The 12,195-nt window shown below is 52.6% G+C and overlaps 24 non-coding genes across 24 annotated transcripts; all 24 read right to left on the bottom strand.

The window, feature by feature from the left end:
• Positions 1 to 86: 86 nt before the first annotated feature.
• Positions 87 to 205, bottom strand: LOC148926043 (5S ribosomal RNA). Its single transcript, XR_016132100.1, has one exon. It is a non-coding gene; the product is annotated as a 5S ribosomal RNA (ribosomal RNA).
• Positions 206 to 599: 394 nt separating this feature from the next.
• On the bottom strand, positions 600 to 718 carry LOC148926042 (5S ribosomal RNA). The gene has a single exon (XR_016131292.1). It is a non-coding gene; the product is annotated as a 5S ribosomal RNA (ribosomal RNA).
• Positions 719 to 1,113: 395 nt separating this feature from the next.
• On the bottom strand, positions 1,114 to 1,232 carry LOC148926041 (5S ribosomal RNA). Its single transcript, XR_016132099.1, has one exon. It is a non-coding gene; the product is annotated as a 5S ribosomal RNA (ribosomal RNA).
• Positions 1,233 to 1,626: 394 nt separating this feature from the next.
• LOC148926040 (5S ribosomal RNA) lies at positions 1,627 to 1,745 on the bottom strand. The gene has a single exon (XR_016131851.1). It is a non-coding gene; the product is annotated as a 5S ribosomal RNA (ribosomal RNA).
• A 394-nt stretch (positions 1,746 to 2,139) lies between these two features.
• Positions 2,140 to 2,258, bottom strand: LOC148926039 (5S ribosomal RNA). The gene has a single exon (XR_016131850.1). It is a non-coding gene; the product is annotated as a 5S ribosomal RNA (ribosomal RNA).
• Positions 2,259 to 2,652: 394 nt separating this feature from the next.
• Positions 2,653 to 2,771, bottom strand: LOC148926038 (5S ribosomal RNA). The gene has a single exon (XR_016132098.1). It is a non-coding gene; the product is annotated as a 5S ribosomal RNA (ribosomal RNA).
• A 395-nt stretch (positions 2,772 to 3,166) lies between these two features.
• Positions 3,167 to 3,285, bottom strand: LOC148926037 (5S ribosomal RNA). The gene has a single exon (XR_016132054.1). It is a non-coding gene; the product is annotated as a 5S ribosomal RNA (ribosomal RNA).
• Positions 3,286 to 3,678: 393 nt separating this feature from the next.
• LOC148926036 (5S ribosomal RNA) lies at positions 3,679 to 3,797 on the bottom strand. The gene has a single exon (XR_016132097.1). It is a non-coding gene; the product is annotated as a 5S ribosomal RNA (ribosomal RNA).
• A 395-nt stretch (positions 3,798 to 4,192) lies between these two features.
• LOC148926035 (5S ribosomal RNA) lies at positions 4,193 to 4,311 on the bottom strand. Its single transcript, XR_016131849.1, has one exon. It is a non-coding gene; the product is annotated as a 5S ribosomal RNA (ribosomal RNA).
• A 394-nt stretch (positions 4,312 to 4,705) lies between these two features.
• LOC148926034 (5S ribosomal RNA) lies at positions 4,706 to 4,824 on the bottom strand. Its single transcript, XR_016131436.1, has one exon. It is a non-coding gene; the product is annotated as a 5S ribosomal RNA (ribosomal RNA).
• A 394-nt stretch (positions 4,825 to 5,218) lies between these two features.
• Positions 5,219 to 5,337, bottom strand: LOC148926033 (5S ribosomal RNA). The gene has a single exon (XR_016131150.1). It is a non-coding gene; the product is annotated as a 5S ribosomal RNA (ribosomal RNA).
• Positions 5,338 to 5,731: 394 nt separating this feature from the next.
• On the bottom strand, positions 5,732 to 5,850 carry LOC148926032 (5S ribosomal RNA). The gene has a single exon (XR_016131956.1). It is a non-coding gene; the product is annotated as a 5S ribosomal RNA (ribosomal RNA).
• Positions 5,851 to 6,245: 395 nt separating this feature from the next.
• On the bottom strand, positions 6,246 to 6,364 carry LOC148926031 (5S ribosomal RNA). The gene has a single exon (XR_016132096.1). It is a non-coding gene; the product is annotated as a 5S ribosomal RNA (ribosomal RNA).
• A 394-nt stretch (positions 6,365 to 6,758) lies between these two features.
• LOC148926030 (5S ribosomal RNA) lies at positions 6,759 to 6,877 on the bottom strand. The gene has a single exon (XR_016131291.1). It is a non-coding gene; the product is annotated as a 5S ribosomal RNA (ribosomal RNA).
• A 395-nt stretch (positions 6,878 to 7,272) lies between these two features.
• Positions 7,273 to 7,391, bottom strand: LOC148926029 (5S ribosomal RNA). Its single transcript, XR_016132095.1, has one exon. It is a non-coding gene; the product is annotated as a 5S ribosomal RNA (ribosomal RNA).
• A 394-nt stretch (positions 7,392 to 7,785) lies between these two features.
• Positions 7,786 to 7,904, bottom strand: LOC148926028 (5S ribosomal RNA). Its single transcript, XR_016131848.1, has one exon. It is a non-coding gene; the product is annotated as a 5S ribosomal RNA (ribosomal RNA).
• Positions 7,905 to 8,298: 394 nt separating this feature from the next.
• LOC148926027 (5S ribosomal RNA) lies at positions 8,299 to 8,417 on the bottom strand. The gene has a single exon (XR_016131847.1). It is a non-coding gene; the product is annotated as a 5S ribosomal RNA (ribosomal RNA).
• A 394-nt stretch (positions 8,418 to 8,811) lies between these two features.
• LOC148926026 (5S ribosomal RNA) lies at positions 8,812 to 8,930 on the bottom strand. Its single transcript, XR_016132094.1, has one exon. It is a non-coding gene; the product is annotated as a 5S ribosomal RNA (ribosomal RNA).
• A 395-nt stretch (positions 8,931 to 9,325) lies between these two features.
• LOC148926025 (5S ribosomal RNA) lies at positions 9,326 to 9,444 on the bottom strand. Its single transcript, XR_016132053.1, has one exon. It is a non-coding gene; the product is annotated as a 5S ribosomal RNA (ribosomal RNA).
• A 393-nt stretch (positions 9,445 to 9,837) lies between these two features.
• Positions 9,838 to 9,956, bottom strand: LOC148926024 (5S ribosomal RNA). The gene has a single exon (XR_016132093.1). It is a non-coding gene; the product is annotated as a 5S ribosomal RNA (ribosomal RNA).
• A 395-nt stretch (positions 9,957 to 10,351) lies between these two features.
• Positions 10,352 to 10,470, bottom strand: LOC148926023 (5S ribosomal RNA). The gene has a single exon (XR_016131559.1). It is a non-coding gene; the product is annotated as a 5S ribosomal RNA (ribosomal RNA).
• A 394-nt stretch (positions 10,471 to 10,864) lies between these two features.
• Positions 10,865 to 10,983, bottom strand: LOC148926022 (5S ribosomal RNA). Its single transcript, XR_016131437.1, has one exon. It is a non-coding gene; the product is annotated as a 5S ribosomal RNA (ribosomal RNA).
• Positions 10,984 to 11,377: 394 nt separating this feature from the next.
• Positions 11,378 to 11,496, bottom strand: LOC148926021 (5S ribosomal RNA). Its single transcript, XR_016131838.1, has one exon. It is a non-coding gene; the product is annotated as a 5S ribosomal RNA (ribosomal RNA).
• A 394-nt stretch (positions 11,497 to 11,890) lies between these two features.
• LOC148926020 (5S ribosomal RNA) lies at positions 11,891 to 12,009 on the bottom strand. Its single transcript, XR_016131846.1, has one exon. It is a non-coding gene; the product is annotated as a 5S ribosomal RNA (ribosomal RNA).
• Between the last annotated feature and the right edge of the window lie 186 nt (positions 12,010 to 12,195).

The following is a 12,195-nucleotide window of genomic DNA, read 5'->3' as shown; positions in this document are numbered from 1 at the left end:
TCGTACTCGACAACAGCTAATCGAGTGTCGGACCACATCAAGACCAACTGAACGGAAAAAAAAAAATGAACGCACTCGCAAAAAAAGGAGTGCAACACGAGGACTTCCCAGGGGGTCACCCATCCTAGTACTACTCTCGCCCAAGCACGCTTAACTTCGGAGTTCTGATGGGATCCGGTGCATTAGGGCTGGTATGATCGCACCCATCAATAGCCTCGCACTTTATTCTTTCATAGCGTACGCTCCCGTGCGCAGGTTCTGGTCCCCCACCCTCCAGACGGGTATAACTTTTGATCGGGAAGGAGTTACGGGACCCACAACATATCACCGCGAAGCTCTCGCCGAGCCCCACGTTCTGAGCTACGGGTACAGCCCGTGGCTACTCCGGGAAGCAAAAAGAGGCCGTTTCGAGCCATTTCGAACACTTTTAGTTCGCAGCTACTATTTTTCGGCACGTTTAAGATTGTGGGACCCGCTCGTCACCGGCTCGTGGAGATTGTCGTACTTTTTGTGCTCGTACTCGACAACAGCTAATCGAGTGTCGGACCACATCAAGACCGAGTGAACGGAAAAAAAAAATGAACGCACTCGCAAAAAAAGGGGTGCAACACGAGGACTTCCCAGGGGGTCACCCATCCTAGAACTACTCTCGCCCAAGCACGCTTAACTTCGGAGTTCTGATGGGATCCGGTGCATTAGGGCTGGTATGATCGCACCCATCAATAGCCTCGCACTTTATTCTTTCATAGCGTACGCTCCCGTGCGCAGGTTCTGATCCCCCACCCTTCACACAGGCATAACTTTTGATCCGGAAGGAGTTACGGGACCCACAACATATCACCGCGAAGCTCTCGCCGAGCCCCACGTTCTGAGCTACGTGTACAGCCCGTGGCTACTCCGGGAAGCAAAAAGAGGCCGTTTCGAGCCATTTCGAACACTTTTAGTTCGCAGCTACTGTTTTTCGGCACGTTTAAGATTGTGGGACCCGCTCGTCACCGGCTCGTGGAGATTGTCGTACTTTTTGTCCTCGTACTCGACAACAGCTAATCGAGTGTCGGACCACATCAAGACCAACTGAACGGAAAAAAAAAAATGAACGCACTCGCAAAAAAAGGAGTGCAACACGAGGACTTCCCAGGGGGTCACCCATCCTAGTACTACTCTCGCCCAAGCACGCTTAACTTCGGAGTTCTGATGGGATCCGGTGCATTAGGGCTGGTATGATCGCACCCATCAATAGCCTCGCACTTTATTCTTTCATAGCGTACGCTCTCGTGCGCAGATTCTGGTCCCCCACCCTCCAGACGGGTATAACTTTTGATCGGGAAGGAGTTACGGGACCCACAACATATCACCGCGAAGCTCTCGCCGAGCCCCACGTTCTGAGCTACGGGTACAGCCCGTGGCTACTCCGGGAAGCAAAAAGAGGCCGTTTCGAGCCATTTCGAACACTTTTAGTTCGCAGCTACTGTTTTTCGGCACGTTTAAGATTGTGGGACCCGCTCGTCACCGGCTCGTGGAGATTGTCGTACTTTTTGTCCTCGTACTCGACAACAGCTAATCGAGTGTCGGACCACATCAAGACCAACTGAACGGAAAAAAAAAATGAACGCACTCGCAAAAAAAGGAGTGCAACACGAGGACTTCCCAGGGGGTCACCCATCCTAGTACTACTCTCGCCCAAGCACGCTTAACTTCGGAGTTCTGATGGGATCCGGTGCATTAGAGCTGGTATGATCGCACCCGTCAATAGCCCCGCACTTTATTCTTTCATAGCGTACGCTCCCGTGCGCAGGTTCTGATCCCCCACCCTCCAGACGGGTATAACTTTTGATCGGGAAGGAGTTACGGGACCCACAACATATCACCGCGAAGCTCTCGCCGAGCCCCACGTTCTGAGCTACGGGTACAGCCCGTGGCTACTCCGGGAAGCAAAAAGAGGCCGTTTCGAGCCATTTCGAACACTTTTAGTTCGCAGTTACTGTTTTTCGGCACGTTTAAGATTGTGGGACCCGCTCGTCACCGGCTCGTGGAGATTGTCGTACTTTTTGTCCTCGTACTCGACAACAGCTAATCGAGTGTCGGACCACATCAAGACCAACTGAACGGAAAAAAAAAATGAACGCACTCGCAAAAAAAGGAGTGCAACACGAGGACTTCCCAGGGGGTCACCCATCCTAGTACTACTCTCGCCCAAGCACGCTTAACTTCGGAGTTCTGATGGGATCCGGTGCATTAGAGCTGGTATGATCGCACCCGTCAATAGCCCCGCACTTTATTCTTTCATAGCGTACGCTCCCGTGCGCAGGTTCTGATCCCCCACCCTCCAGATGGGTATAACTTTTGATCGGGAAGGAGTTACGGGACCCACAACATATCACCGCGAAGCTCTCGCCGAGCCCCACGTTCTGAGCTACGGGTACAGCCCGTGGCTACTCCGGGAAGCAAAAAGAGGCCGTTTCGAGCCATTTCGAACACTTTTAGTTCGCAGCTACTGTTTTTCGGCACGTTTAAGATTGTGGGACCCGCTCGTCACCGGCTCGTGGAGATTGTCGTACTTTTTGTCCTCGTACTCGACAACAGCTAATCGAGTGTCGGACCACATCAAGACCAACTGAACGGAAAAAAAAAATGAACGCACTCGCAAAAAAAGGAGTGCAACACGAGGACTTCCCAGGGGGTCACCCATCCTAGTACTACTCTCGCCCAAGCACGCTTAACTTCGGAGTTCTGATGGGATCCGGTGCATTAGGGCTGGTATGATCGCACCCATCAATAGCCTCGCACTTTATTCTTTCATAGCGTACGCTACCGTGCGCAGGTTCTGATCCCCCACCCTTCACACAGGCATAACTTTTGATCCGGAAGGAGTTACGGGACCCACAGCATATCACCGCGAAGCTCTCGCCGAGCCCCACGTTCTGAGCTACGTGTACAGCCCGTGGCTACTCCGGGAAGCAAAAAGAGGCTGTTTCGAGCCATTTCGAACACTTTTAGTTCGCAGCTACTGTTTTTCGGCACGTTTAAGATTGTGGGACCCGCTCGTCACCGGCTCGTGGAGATTGTCGTACTTTTTGTCCTCGTACTCGACAACAGCTAATCGAGTGTCGGACCACATCAAGACCAACTGAACGGAAAAAAAAAATGAACGCACTCGCAAAAAAATTGAGTGCAACACGAGGACTTCCCAGGGGGTCACCCATCCTAGTACTACTCTCGCCCAAGCACGCTTAACTTCGGAGTTCTGATGGGATCCGGTGCATTAGAGCTGGTATGATCGCACCCGTCCATAGCCCCGCACTTTATTCTTTCATAGCGTACGCTCCCGTGCGCAGGTTCTGATCCCCCACCCTCCAGACGGGTATAACTTTTGATCGGGAAGGAGTTACGGGACCCACAACATATCACCGCGAAGCTCTCGCCGAGCCCCACGTTCTGAGCTACGGGTACAGCCCGTGGCTACTCCGGGAAGCAAAAAGAGGCCGTTTCGAGCCATTTCGAACACTTTTAGTTCGCAGCTACTGTTTTTCGGCACGTTTAAGATTGTGGGACCCGCTCGTCACCGGCTCGTGGAGATTGTCGTACTTTTTGTCCTCGTACTCGACAACAGCTAATCGAGTGTCGGACCACATCAAGACCAACTGAACGGAAAAAAAAATGAACGCACTCGCCAAAAAAGGAGTGCAACACGAGGACTTCCCAGGGGGTCACCCATCCTAGTACTACTCTCGCCCAAGCACGCTTAACTTCGGAGTTCTGATGGGATCCGGTGCATTAGGGCTGGTATGATCGCACCCATCAATAGCCTCGCACTTTATTCTTTCATAGCGTACGCTACCGTGCGCAGGTTCTGATCCCCCACCCTTCACACAGGCATAACTTTTGATCCGGAAGGAGTTACGGGACCCACAGCATATCACCGCGAAGCTCTCGCCGAGCCCCACGTTCTGAGCTACGTGTACAGCCCGTGGCTACTCCGGGAAGCAAAAAGAGGCCGTTTCGAGCCATTTCGAACACTTTTAGTTCGCAGCTACTGTTTTTCGGCACGTTTAAGATTGTGGGACCCGCTCGTCACCGGCTCGTGGAGATTGTCGTACTTTTTGTCCTCGTACTCGACAACAGCTAATCGAGTGTCGGACCACATCAAGACCAACTGAACGGAAAAAAAAAAATGAACGCACTCGCAAAAAAAGGAGTGCAACACGAGGACTTCCCAGGGGGTCACCCATCCTAGTACTACTCTCGCCCAAGCACGCTTAACTTCGGAGTTCTGATGGGATCCGGTGCATTAGAGCTGGTATGATCGCACCCGTCCATAGCCCCGCACTTTATTCTTTCATAGCGTACGCTCCCGTGCGCAGGTTCTGATCCCCCACCCTCCAGACGGGTATAACTTTTGATCGGGAAGGAGTTACGGGACCCACAACATATCACCGCGAAGCTCTCGCCGAGCCCCACGTTCTGAGCTACGGGTACAGCCCGTGGCTACTCCGGGAAGCAAAAAGAGGCCGTTTCGAGCCATTTCGAACACTTTTAGTTCGCAGCTACTGTTTTTCGGCACGTTTAAGATTGTGGGTCCCGCTCGTCACCGGCTCGTGGAGATTGTCGTACTTTTTGTCCTCGTACTCGACAACAGCTAATCGAGTGTCGGACCACATCAAGACCAACTGAACGGAAAAAAAAAATGAACGCACTCGCAAAAAAAGGAGTGCAACACGAGGACTTCCCAGGGGGTCACCCATCCTAGTACTACTCCCGCCCAAGCACGCTTAACTTCGAAGTTCTTATGGGATCCGGTGCATTAGGGCTGGTATGATCGCACCCATCAATAGCCTCGCACTTTATTCTTTCATAGCGTACGCTACCGTGCGCAGGTTCTGATCCCCCACCCTTCACACAGGCATAACTTTTGATCCGGATGGAGTTACGGGACCCACAACATATCACCGCGAAGCTCTCGCCGAGCCCCACGTTCTGAGCTACGTGTACAGCCCGTGGCTACTCCGGGAAGCAAAAAGAGGCCGTTTCGAGCCATTTCGAACACTTTTAGTTCGCAGCTACTGTTTTTCGGCACGTTTAAGATTGTGGGACCCGCTCGTCACCGGCTCGTGGAGTTTGTCGTACTTTTTGTCCTCGTACTCGACAACAGCTAATCGAGTGTCGGACCACATCAAGACCAACTGAACGGAAAAAAAAAATGAACGCACTCGCAAAAAAAGGGGTGCAACACGAGGACTCCCCAGGGGGTCACCCATCCTAGTACTACTCTCGCCCAAGCACGCTTAACTTCGGAGTTCTGATGGGATCCGGTGCATTAGAGCTGGTATGATCGCACCCATCAATAGCCCCGCACTTTATTCTTTCATAGCGTACGCTCCCGTGCGCAGGTTCTGATCCCCCACCCTCCAGACGGGTATAACTTTTGATCGGGAAGGAGTTACGGGACCCACAACATATCACCGCGAAGCTCTCGCCGAGCCCCACGTTCTGAGCTACGGGTACAGCCCGTGGCTACTCCGGGAAGCAAAAAGAGGCCGTTTCGAGCCATTTCGAACACTTTTAGGTCGCAGCTACTGTTTTTCGGCACGTTTAAGATTGTGGGACCCGCTCGTCACCGGCTCGTGGAGATTGTCGTACTTTTTGTGCTTGTACTCGACAACAGCTAATCGAGTGTCGGACCACATCAAGACCAAGTGAACGGAAAAAAAAAATGAACGCACTCGCAAAAAAAGGGGTGCAACACGAGGACTTCCCAGGGGGTCACCCATCCTAGTACTACTCTCGCCCAAGCACGCTTAACTTCGGAGTTCTGATGGGATCCGGTGCATTAGGGCTGGTATGATCGCACCCATCAATAGCCTCGCACTTTATTCTTTCATAGCGTACGCTCCCGTGCGCAGGTTCTGATCCCCCACCCTTCACACAGGCATAACTTTTGATCCGCAAGGAGTTACGGGACCCACAACATATCAAAGCGAAGCTCTCGCCGAGCTCCACGTTCTGAGCTACGTGTACAGCCCGTGGCTACTCCGGGAAGCAAAAAGAGGCCGTTTCGAGCCATTTCGAACACTTTTAGTTCGCAGCTACTGTTTTTCGGCACGTTTAAGATTGTGGGACCCGCTCGTCACCGGCTCGTGGAGATTGTCGTACTTTTTGTCCTCGTACTCGACAACAGCTAATCGAGTGTCGGACCACATCAAGACCAACTGAACGGAAAAAAAAAAATGAACGCACTCGCAAAAAAAGGAGTGCAACACGAGGACTTCCCAGGGGGTCACCCATCCTAGTACTACTCTCGCCCAAGCACGCTTAACTTCGGAGTTCTGATGGGATCCGGTGCATTAGGGCTGGTATGATCGCACCCATCAATAGCCTCGCACTTTATTCTTTCATAGCGTACGCTCCCGTGCGCAGGTTCTGGTCCCCCACCCTCCAGACGGGTATAACTTTTGATCGGGAAGGAGTTACGGGACCCACAACATATCACCGCGAAGCTCTCGCCGAGCCCCACGTTCTGAGCTACGGGTACAGCCCGTGGCTACTCCGGGAAGCAAAAAGAGGCCGTTTCGAGCCATTTCGAACACTTTTAGTTCGCAGCTACTATTTTTCGGCACGTTTAAGATTGTGGGACCCGCTCGTCACCGGCTCGTGGAGATTGTCGTACTTTTTGTGCTCGTACTCGACAACAGCTAATCGAGTGTCGGACCACATCAAGACCGAGTGAACGGAAAAAAAAAATGAACGCACTCGCAAAAAAAGGGGTGCAACACGAGGACTTCCCAGGGGGTCACCCATCCTAGAACTACTCTCGCCCAAGCACGCTTAACTTCGGAGTTCTGATGGGATCCGGTGCATTAGGGCTGGTATGATCGCACCCATCAATAGCCTCGCACTTTATTCTTTCATAGCGTACGCTCCCGTGCGCAGGTTCTGATCCCCCACCCTTCACACAGGCATAACTTTTGATCCGGAAGGAGTTACGGGACCCACAACATATCACCGCGAAGCTCTCGCCGAGCCCCACGTTCTGAGCTACGTGTACAGCCCGTGGCTACTCCGGGAAGCAAAAAGAGGCCGTTTCGAGCCATTTCGAACACTTTTAGTTCGCAGCTACTGTTTTTCGGCACGTTTAAGATTGTGGGACCCGCTCGTCACCGGCTCGTGGAGATTGTCGTACTTTTTGTCCTCGTACTCGACAACAGCTAATCGAGTGTCGGACCACATCAAGACCAACTGAACGGAAAAAAAAAAATGAACGCACTCGCAAAAAAAGGAGTGCAACACGAGGACTTCCCAGGGGGTCACCCATCCTAGTACTACTCTCGCCCAAGCACGCTTAACTTCGGAGTTCTGATGGGATCCGGTGCATTAGGGCTGGTATGATCGCACCCATCAATAGCCTCGCACTTTATTCTTTCATAGCGTACGCTCTCGTGCGCAGATTCTGGTCCCCCACCCTCCAGACGGGTATAACTTTTGATCGGGAAGGAGTTACGGGACCCACAACATATCACCGCGAAGCTCTCGCCGAGCCCCACGTTCTGAGCTACGGGTACAGCCCGTGGCTACTCCGGGAAGCAAAAAGAGGCCGTTTCGAGCCATTTCGAACACTTTTAGTTCGCAGCTACTGTTTTTCGGCACGTTTAAGATTGTGGGACCCGCTCGTCACCGGCTCGTGGAGATTGTCGTACTTTTTGTCCTCGTACTCGACAACAGCTAATCGAGTGTCGGACCACATCAAGACCAACTGAACGGAAAAAAAAAATGAACGCACTCGCAAAAAAAGGAGTGCAACACGAGGACTTCCCAGGGGGTCACCCATCCTAGTACTACTCTCGCCCAAGCACGCTTAACTTCGGAGTTCTGATGGGATCCGGTGCATTAGAGCTGGTATGATCGCACCCGTCAATAGCCCCGCACTTTATTCTTTCATAGCGTACGCTCCCGTGCGCAGGTTCTGATCCCCCACCCTCCAGACGGGTATAACTTTTGATCGGGAAGGAGTTACGGGACCCACAACATATCACCGCGAAGCTCTCGCCGAGCCCCACGTTCTGAGCTACGGGTACAGCCCGTGGCTACTCCGGGAAGCAAAAAGAGGCCGTTTCGAGCCATTTCGAACACTTTTAGTTCGCAGTTACTGTTTTTCGGCACGTTTAAGATTGTGGGACCCGCTCGTCACCGGCTCGTGGAGATTGTCGTACTTTTTGTCCTCGTACTCGACAACAGCTAATCGAGTGTCGGACCACATCAAGACCAACTGAACGGAAAAAAAAAATGAACGCACTCGCAAAAAAAGGAGTGCAACACGAGGACTTCCCAGGGGGTCACCCATCCTAGTACTACTCTCGCCCAAGCACGCTTAACTTCGGAGTTCTGATGGGATCCGGTGCATTAGAGCTGGTATGATCGCACCCGTCAATAGCCCCGCACTTTATTCTTTCATAGCGTACGCTCCCGTGCGCAGGTTCTGATCCCCCACCCTCCAGACGGGTATAACTTTTGATCGGGAAGGAGTTACGGGACCCACAACATATCACCGCGAAGCTCTCGCCGAGCCCCACGTTCTGAGCTACGGGTACAGCCCGTGGCTACTCCGGGAAGCAAAAAGAGGCCGTTTCGAGCCATTTCGAACACTTTTAGTTCGCAGCTACTGTTTTTCGGCACGTTTAAGATTGTGGGACCCGCTCGTCACCGGCTCGTGGAGATTGTCGTACTTTTTGTCCTCGTACTCGACAACAGCTAATCGAGTGTCGGACCACATCAAGACCAACTGAACGGAAAAAAAAAATGAACGCACTCGCAAAAAAAGGAGTGCAACACGAGGACTTCCCAGGGGGTCACCCATCCTAGTACTACTCTCGCCCAAGCACGCTTAACTTCGGAGTTCTGATGGGATCCGGTGCATTAGGGCTGGTATGATCGCACCCATCAATAGCCTCGCACTTTATTCTTTCATAGCGTACGCTACCGTGCGCAGGTTCTGATCCCCCACCCTTCACACAGGCATAACTTTTGATCCGGAAGGAGTTACGGGACCCACAGCATATCACCGCGAAGCTCTCGCCGAGCCCCACGTTCTGAGCTACGTGTACAGCCCGTGGCTACTCCGGGAAGCAAAAAGAGGCTGTTTCGAGCCATTTCGAACACTTTTAGTTCGCAGCTACTGTTTTTCGGCACGTTTAAGATTGTGGGACCCGCTCGTCACCGGCTCGTGGAGATTGTCGTACTTTTTGTCCTCGTACTCGACAACAGCTAATCGAGTGTCGGACCACATCAAGACCAACTGAACGGAAAAAAAAAATGAACGCACTCGCAAAAAAATTGAGTGCAACACGAGGACTTCCCAGGGGGTCACCCATCCTAGTACTACTCTCGCCCAAGCACGCTTAACTTCGGAGTTCTGATGGGATCCGGTGCATTAGAGCTGGTATGATCGCACCCGTCCATAGCCCCGCACTTTATTCTTTCATAGCGTACGCTCCCGTGCGCAGGTTCTGATCCCCCACCCTCCAGACGGGTATAACTTTTGATCGGGAAGGAGTTACGGGACCCACAACATATCACCGCGAAGCTCTCGCCGAGCCCCACGTTCTGAGCTACGGGTACAGCCCGTGGCTACTCCGGGAAGCAAAAAGAGGCCGTTTCGAGCCATTTCGAACACTTTTAGTTCGCAGCTACTGTTTTTCGGCACGTTTAAGATTGTGGGACCCGCTCGTCACCGGCTCGTGGAGATTGTCGTACTTTTTGTCCTCGTACTCGACAACAGCTAATCGAGTGTCGGACCACATCAAGACCAACTGAACGGAAAAAAAAATGAACGCACTCGCAAAAAAAGGAGTGCAACACGAGGACTTCCCAGGGGGTCACCCATCCTAGTACTACTCTCGCCCAAGCACGCTTAACTTCGGAGTTCTGATGGGATCCGGTGCATTAGGGCTGGTATGATCGCACCCATCAATAGCCTCGCACTTTATTCTTTCATAGCGTACGCTACCGTGCGCAGGTTCTGATCCCCCACCCTTCACACAGGCATAACTTTTGATCCGGAAGGAGTTACGGGACCCACAGCATATCACCGCGAAGCTCTCGCCGAGCCCCACGTTCTGAGCTACGTGTACAGCCCGTGGCTACTCCGGGAAGCAAAAAGAGGCCGTTTCGAGCCATTTCGAACACTTTTAGTTCGCAGCTACTGTTTTTCGGCACGTTTAAGATTGTGGGACCCGCTCGTCACCGGCTCGTGGAGATTGTCGTACTTTTTGTCCTCGTACTCGACAACAGCTAATCGAGTGTCGGACCACATCAAGACCAACTGAACGGAAAAAAAAAAATGAACGCACTCGCAAAAAAAGGAGTGCAACACGAGGACTTGCCAGGGGGTCACCCATCCTAGTACTACTCTCGCCCAAGCACGCTTAACTTCGGAGTTCTGATGGGATCCGGTGCATTAGAGCTGGCATGATCGCACCCGTCCATAGCCCCGCACTTTATTCTTTCATAGCGTACGCTCCCGTGCGCAGGTTCTGATCCCCCACCCTCCAGACGGGTATAACTTTTGATCGGGAAGGAGTTACGGGACCCACAACATATCACCGCGAAGCTCTCGCCGAGCCCCACGTTCTGAGCTACGGGTACAGCCCGTGGCTACTCCGGGAAGCAAAAAGAGGCCGTTTCGAGCCATTTCGAACACTTTTAGTTCGCAGCTACTGTTTTTCGGCACGTTTAAGATTGTGGGACCCGCTCGTCACCGGCTCGTGGAGATTGTCGTACTTTTTGTCCTCGTACTCGACAACAGCTAATCGAGTGTCGGACCACATCAAGACCAACTGAACGGAAAAAAAAAATGAACGCACTCGCAAAAAAAGGAGTGCAACACGAGGACTTCCCAGGGGGTCACCCATCCTAGTACTACTCTCGCCCAAGCACGCATAACTTCGGAGTTCTGATGGGATCCGGTGCATTAGGGCTGGTATGATCGCACCCATCAATAGCCTCGCACTTTATTCTTTCATAGCGTACGCTCCCGTGCGCAGGTTCTGGTCCCCCACCCTCCAGACGGGTATAACTTTTGATCGGGAAGGAGTTACGGGACCCACAACATATCACCGCGAAGCTCTCGCCGAGCCCCACGTTCTGAGCTACGGGTACAGCCCGTGGCTACTCCGGGAAGCAAAAAGAGGCCGTTTCGAGCCATTTCGAACACTTTTAGTTCGCAGCTACTGTTTTTCGGCACGTTTAAGATTGTGGGACCCGCTCGTCACCGGCTCGTGGAGATTGTCGTACTTTTTGTCCTCGTACTCGACAACAGCTAATCGAGTGTCGGACCACATCAAGACCAACTGAACGGAAAAAAAAAATGAACGCACTCGCAAAAAAAGGAGTGCAACACGAGGACTTCCCAGGGGGTCACCCATCCTAGTACTACTCTCGCCCAAGCACGCTTAACTTCGGAGTTCTGATGGGATCCGGTGCATTAGAGCCGGTATGATCGCACCCGTCAATAGCCCCGCACTTTATTCTTTCATAGCGTACGCTCCCGTGCGCAGGTTCTGATCCCCCACCCTCCAGACGGGTATAACTTTTGATCGGGAAGGAGTTACGGGACCCACAACATATCACCGCGAAGCTCTCGCCGAGCCCCACGTTCTGAGCTACGGGTACAGCCCGTGGCTACTCCGGGAAGCAAAAAGAGGCCGTTTCGAGCCATTTCGAACACTTTTAGTTCGCAGCTACTGTTTTTCGGCACGTTTAAGATTGTGGGACCCGCTCGTCACCGGCTCGTGGAGATTGTCGTACTTTTTGTCCTCGTACTCGACAACAGCTAATCGAGTGTCGGACCACATCAAGACCAACTGAACGGAAAAAAAAAATGAACGCACTCGCAAAAAAAGGAGTGCAACACGAGGACTTCCCAGGGGGTCACCCATCCTAGTACTACTCTCGCCCAAGCACGCTTAACTTCGGAGTTCTGATGGGATCCGGTGCATTAGAGCTGGTATGATCGCACCCGTCAATAGCCCCGCACTTTATTCTTTCATAGCGTACGCTCCCGTGCGCAGGTTCTGATCCCCCACCCTCCAGACGGGTATAACTTTTGATCGGGAAGGAGTTACGGGACCCACAACATATCACCGCGAAGCTCTCGCCGAGCCCCACGTTCTGAGCTACGGGTACAGCCCGTGGCTACTCCGGGAA

The sequence above is a fragment of the Salvia hispanica genome, chromosome 5 (assembly GCF_029641045.1).
Source record: "Salvia hispanica isolate PSC_SH4W2 chromosome 5, Shi_PSC_v1, whole genome shotgun sequence".
Taxonomy (NCBI): Eukaryota; Viridiplantae; Streptophyta; class Magnoliopsida; order Lamiales; family Lamiaceae; genus Salvia; species Salvia hispanica.
This window is presented reverse-complemented; position numbering and strand designations above follow the sequence as displayed.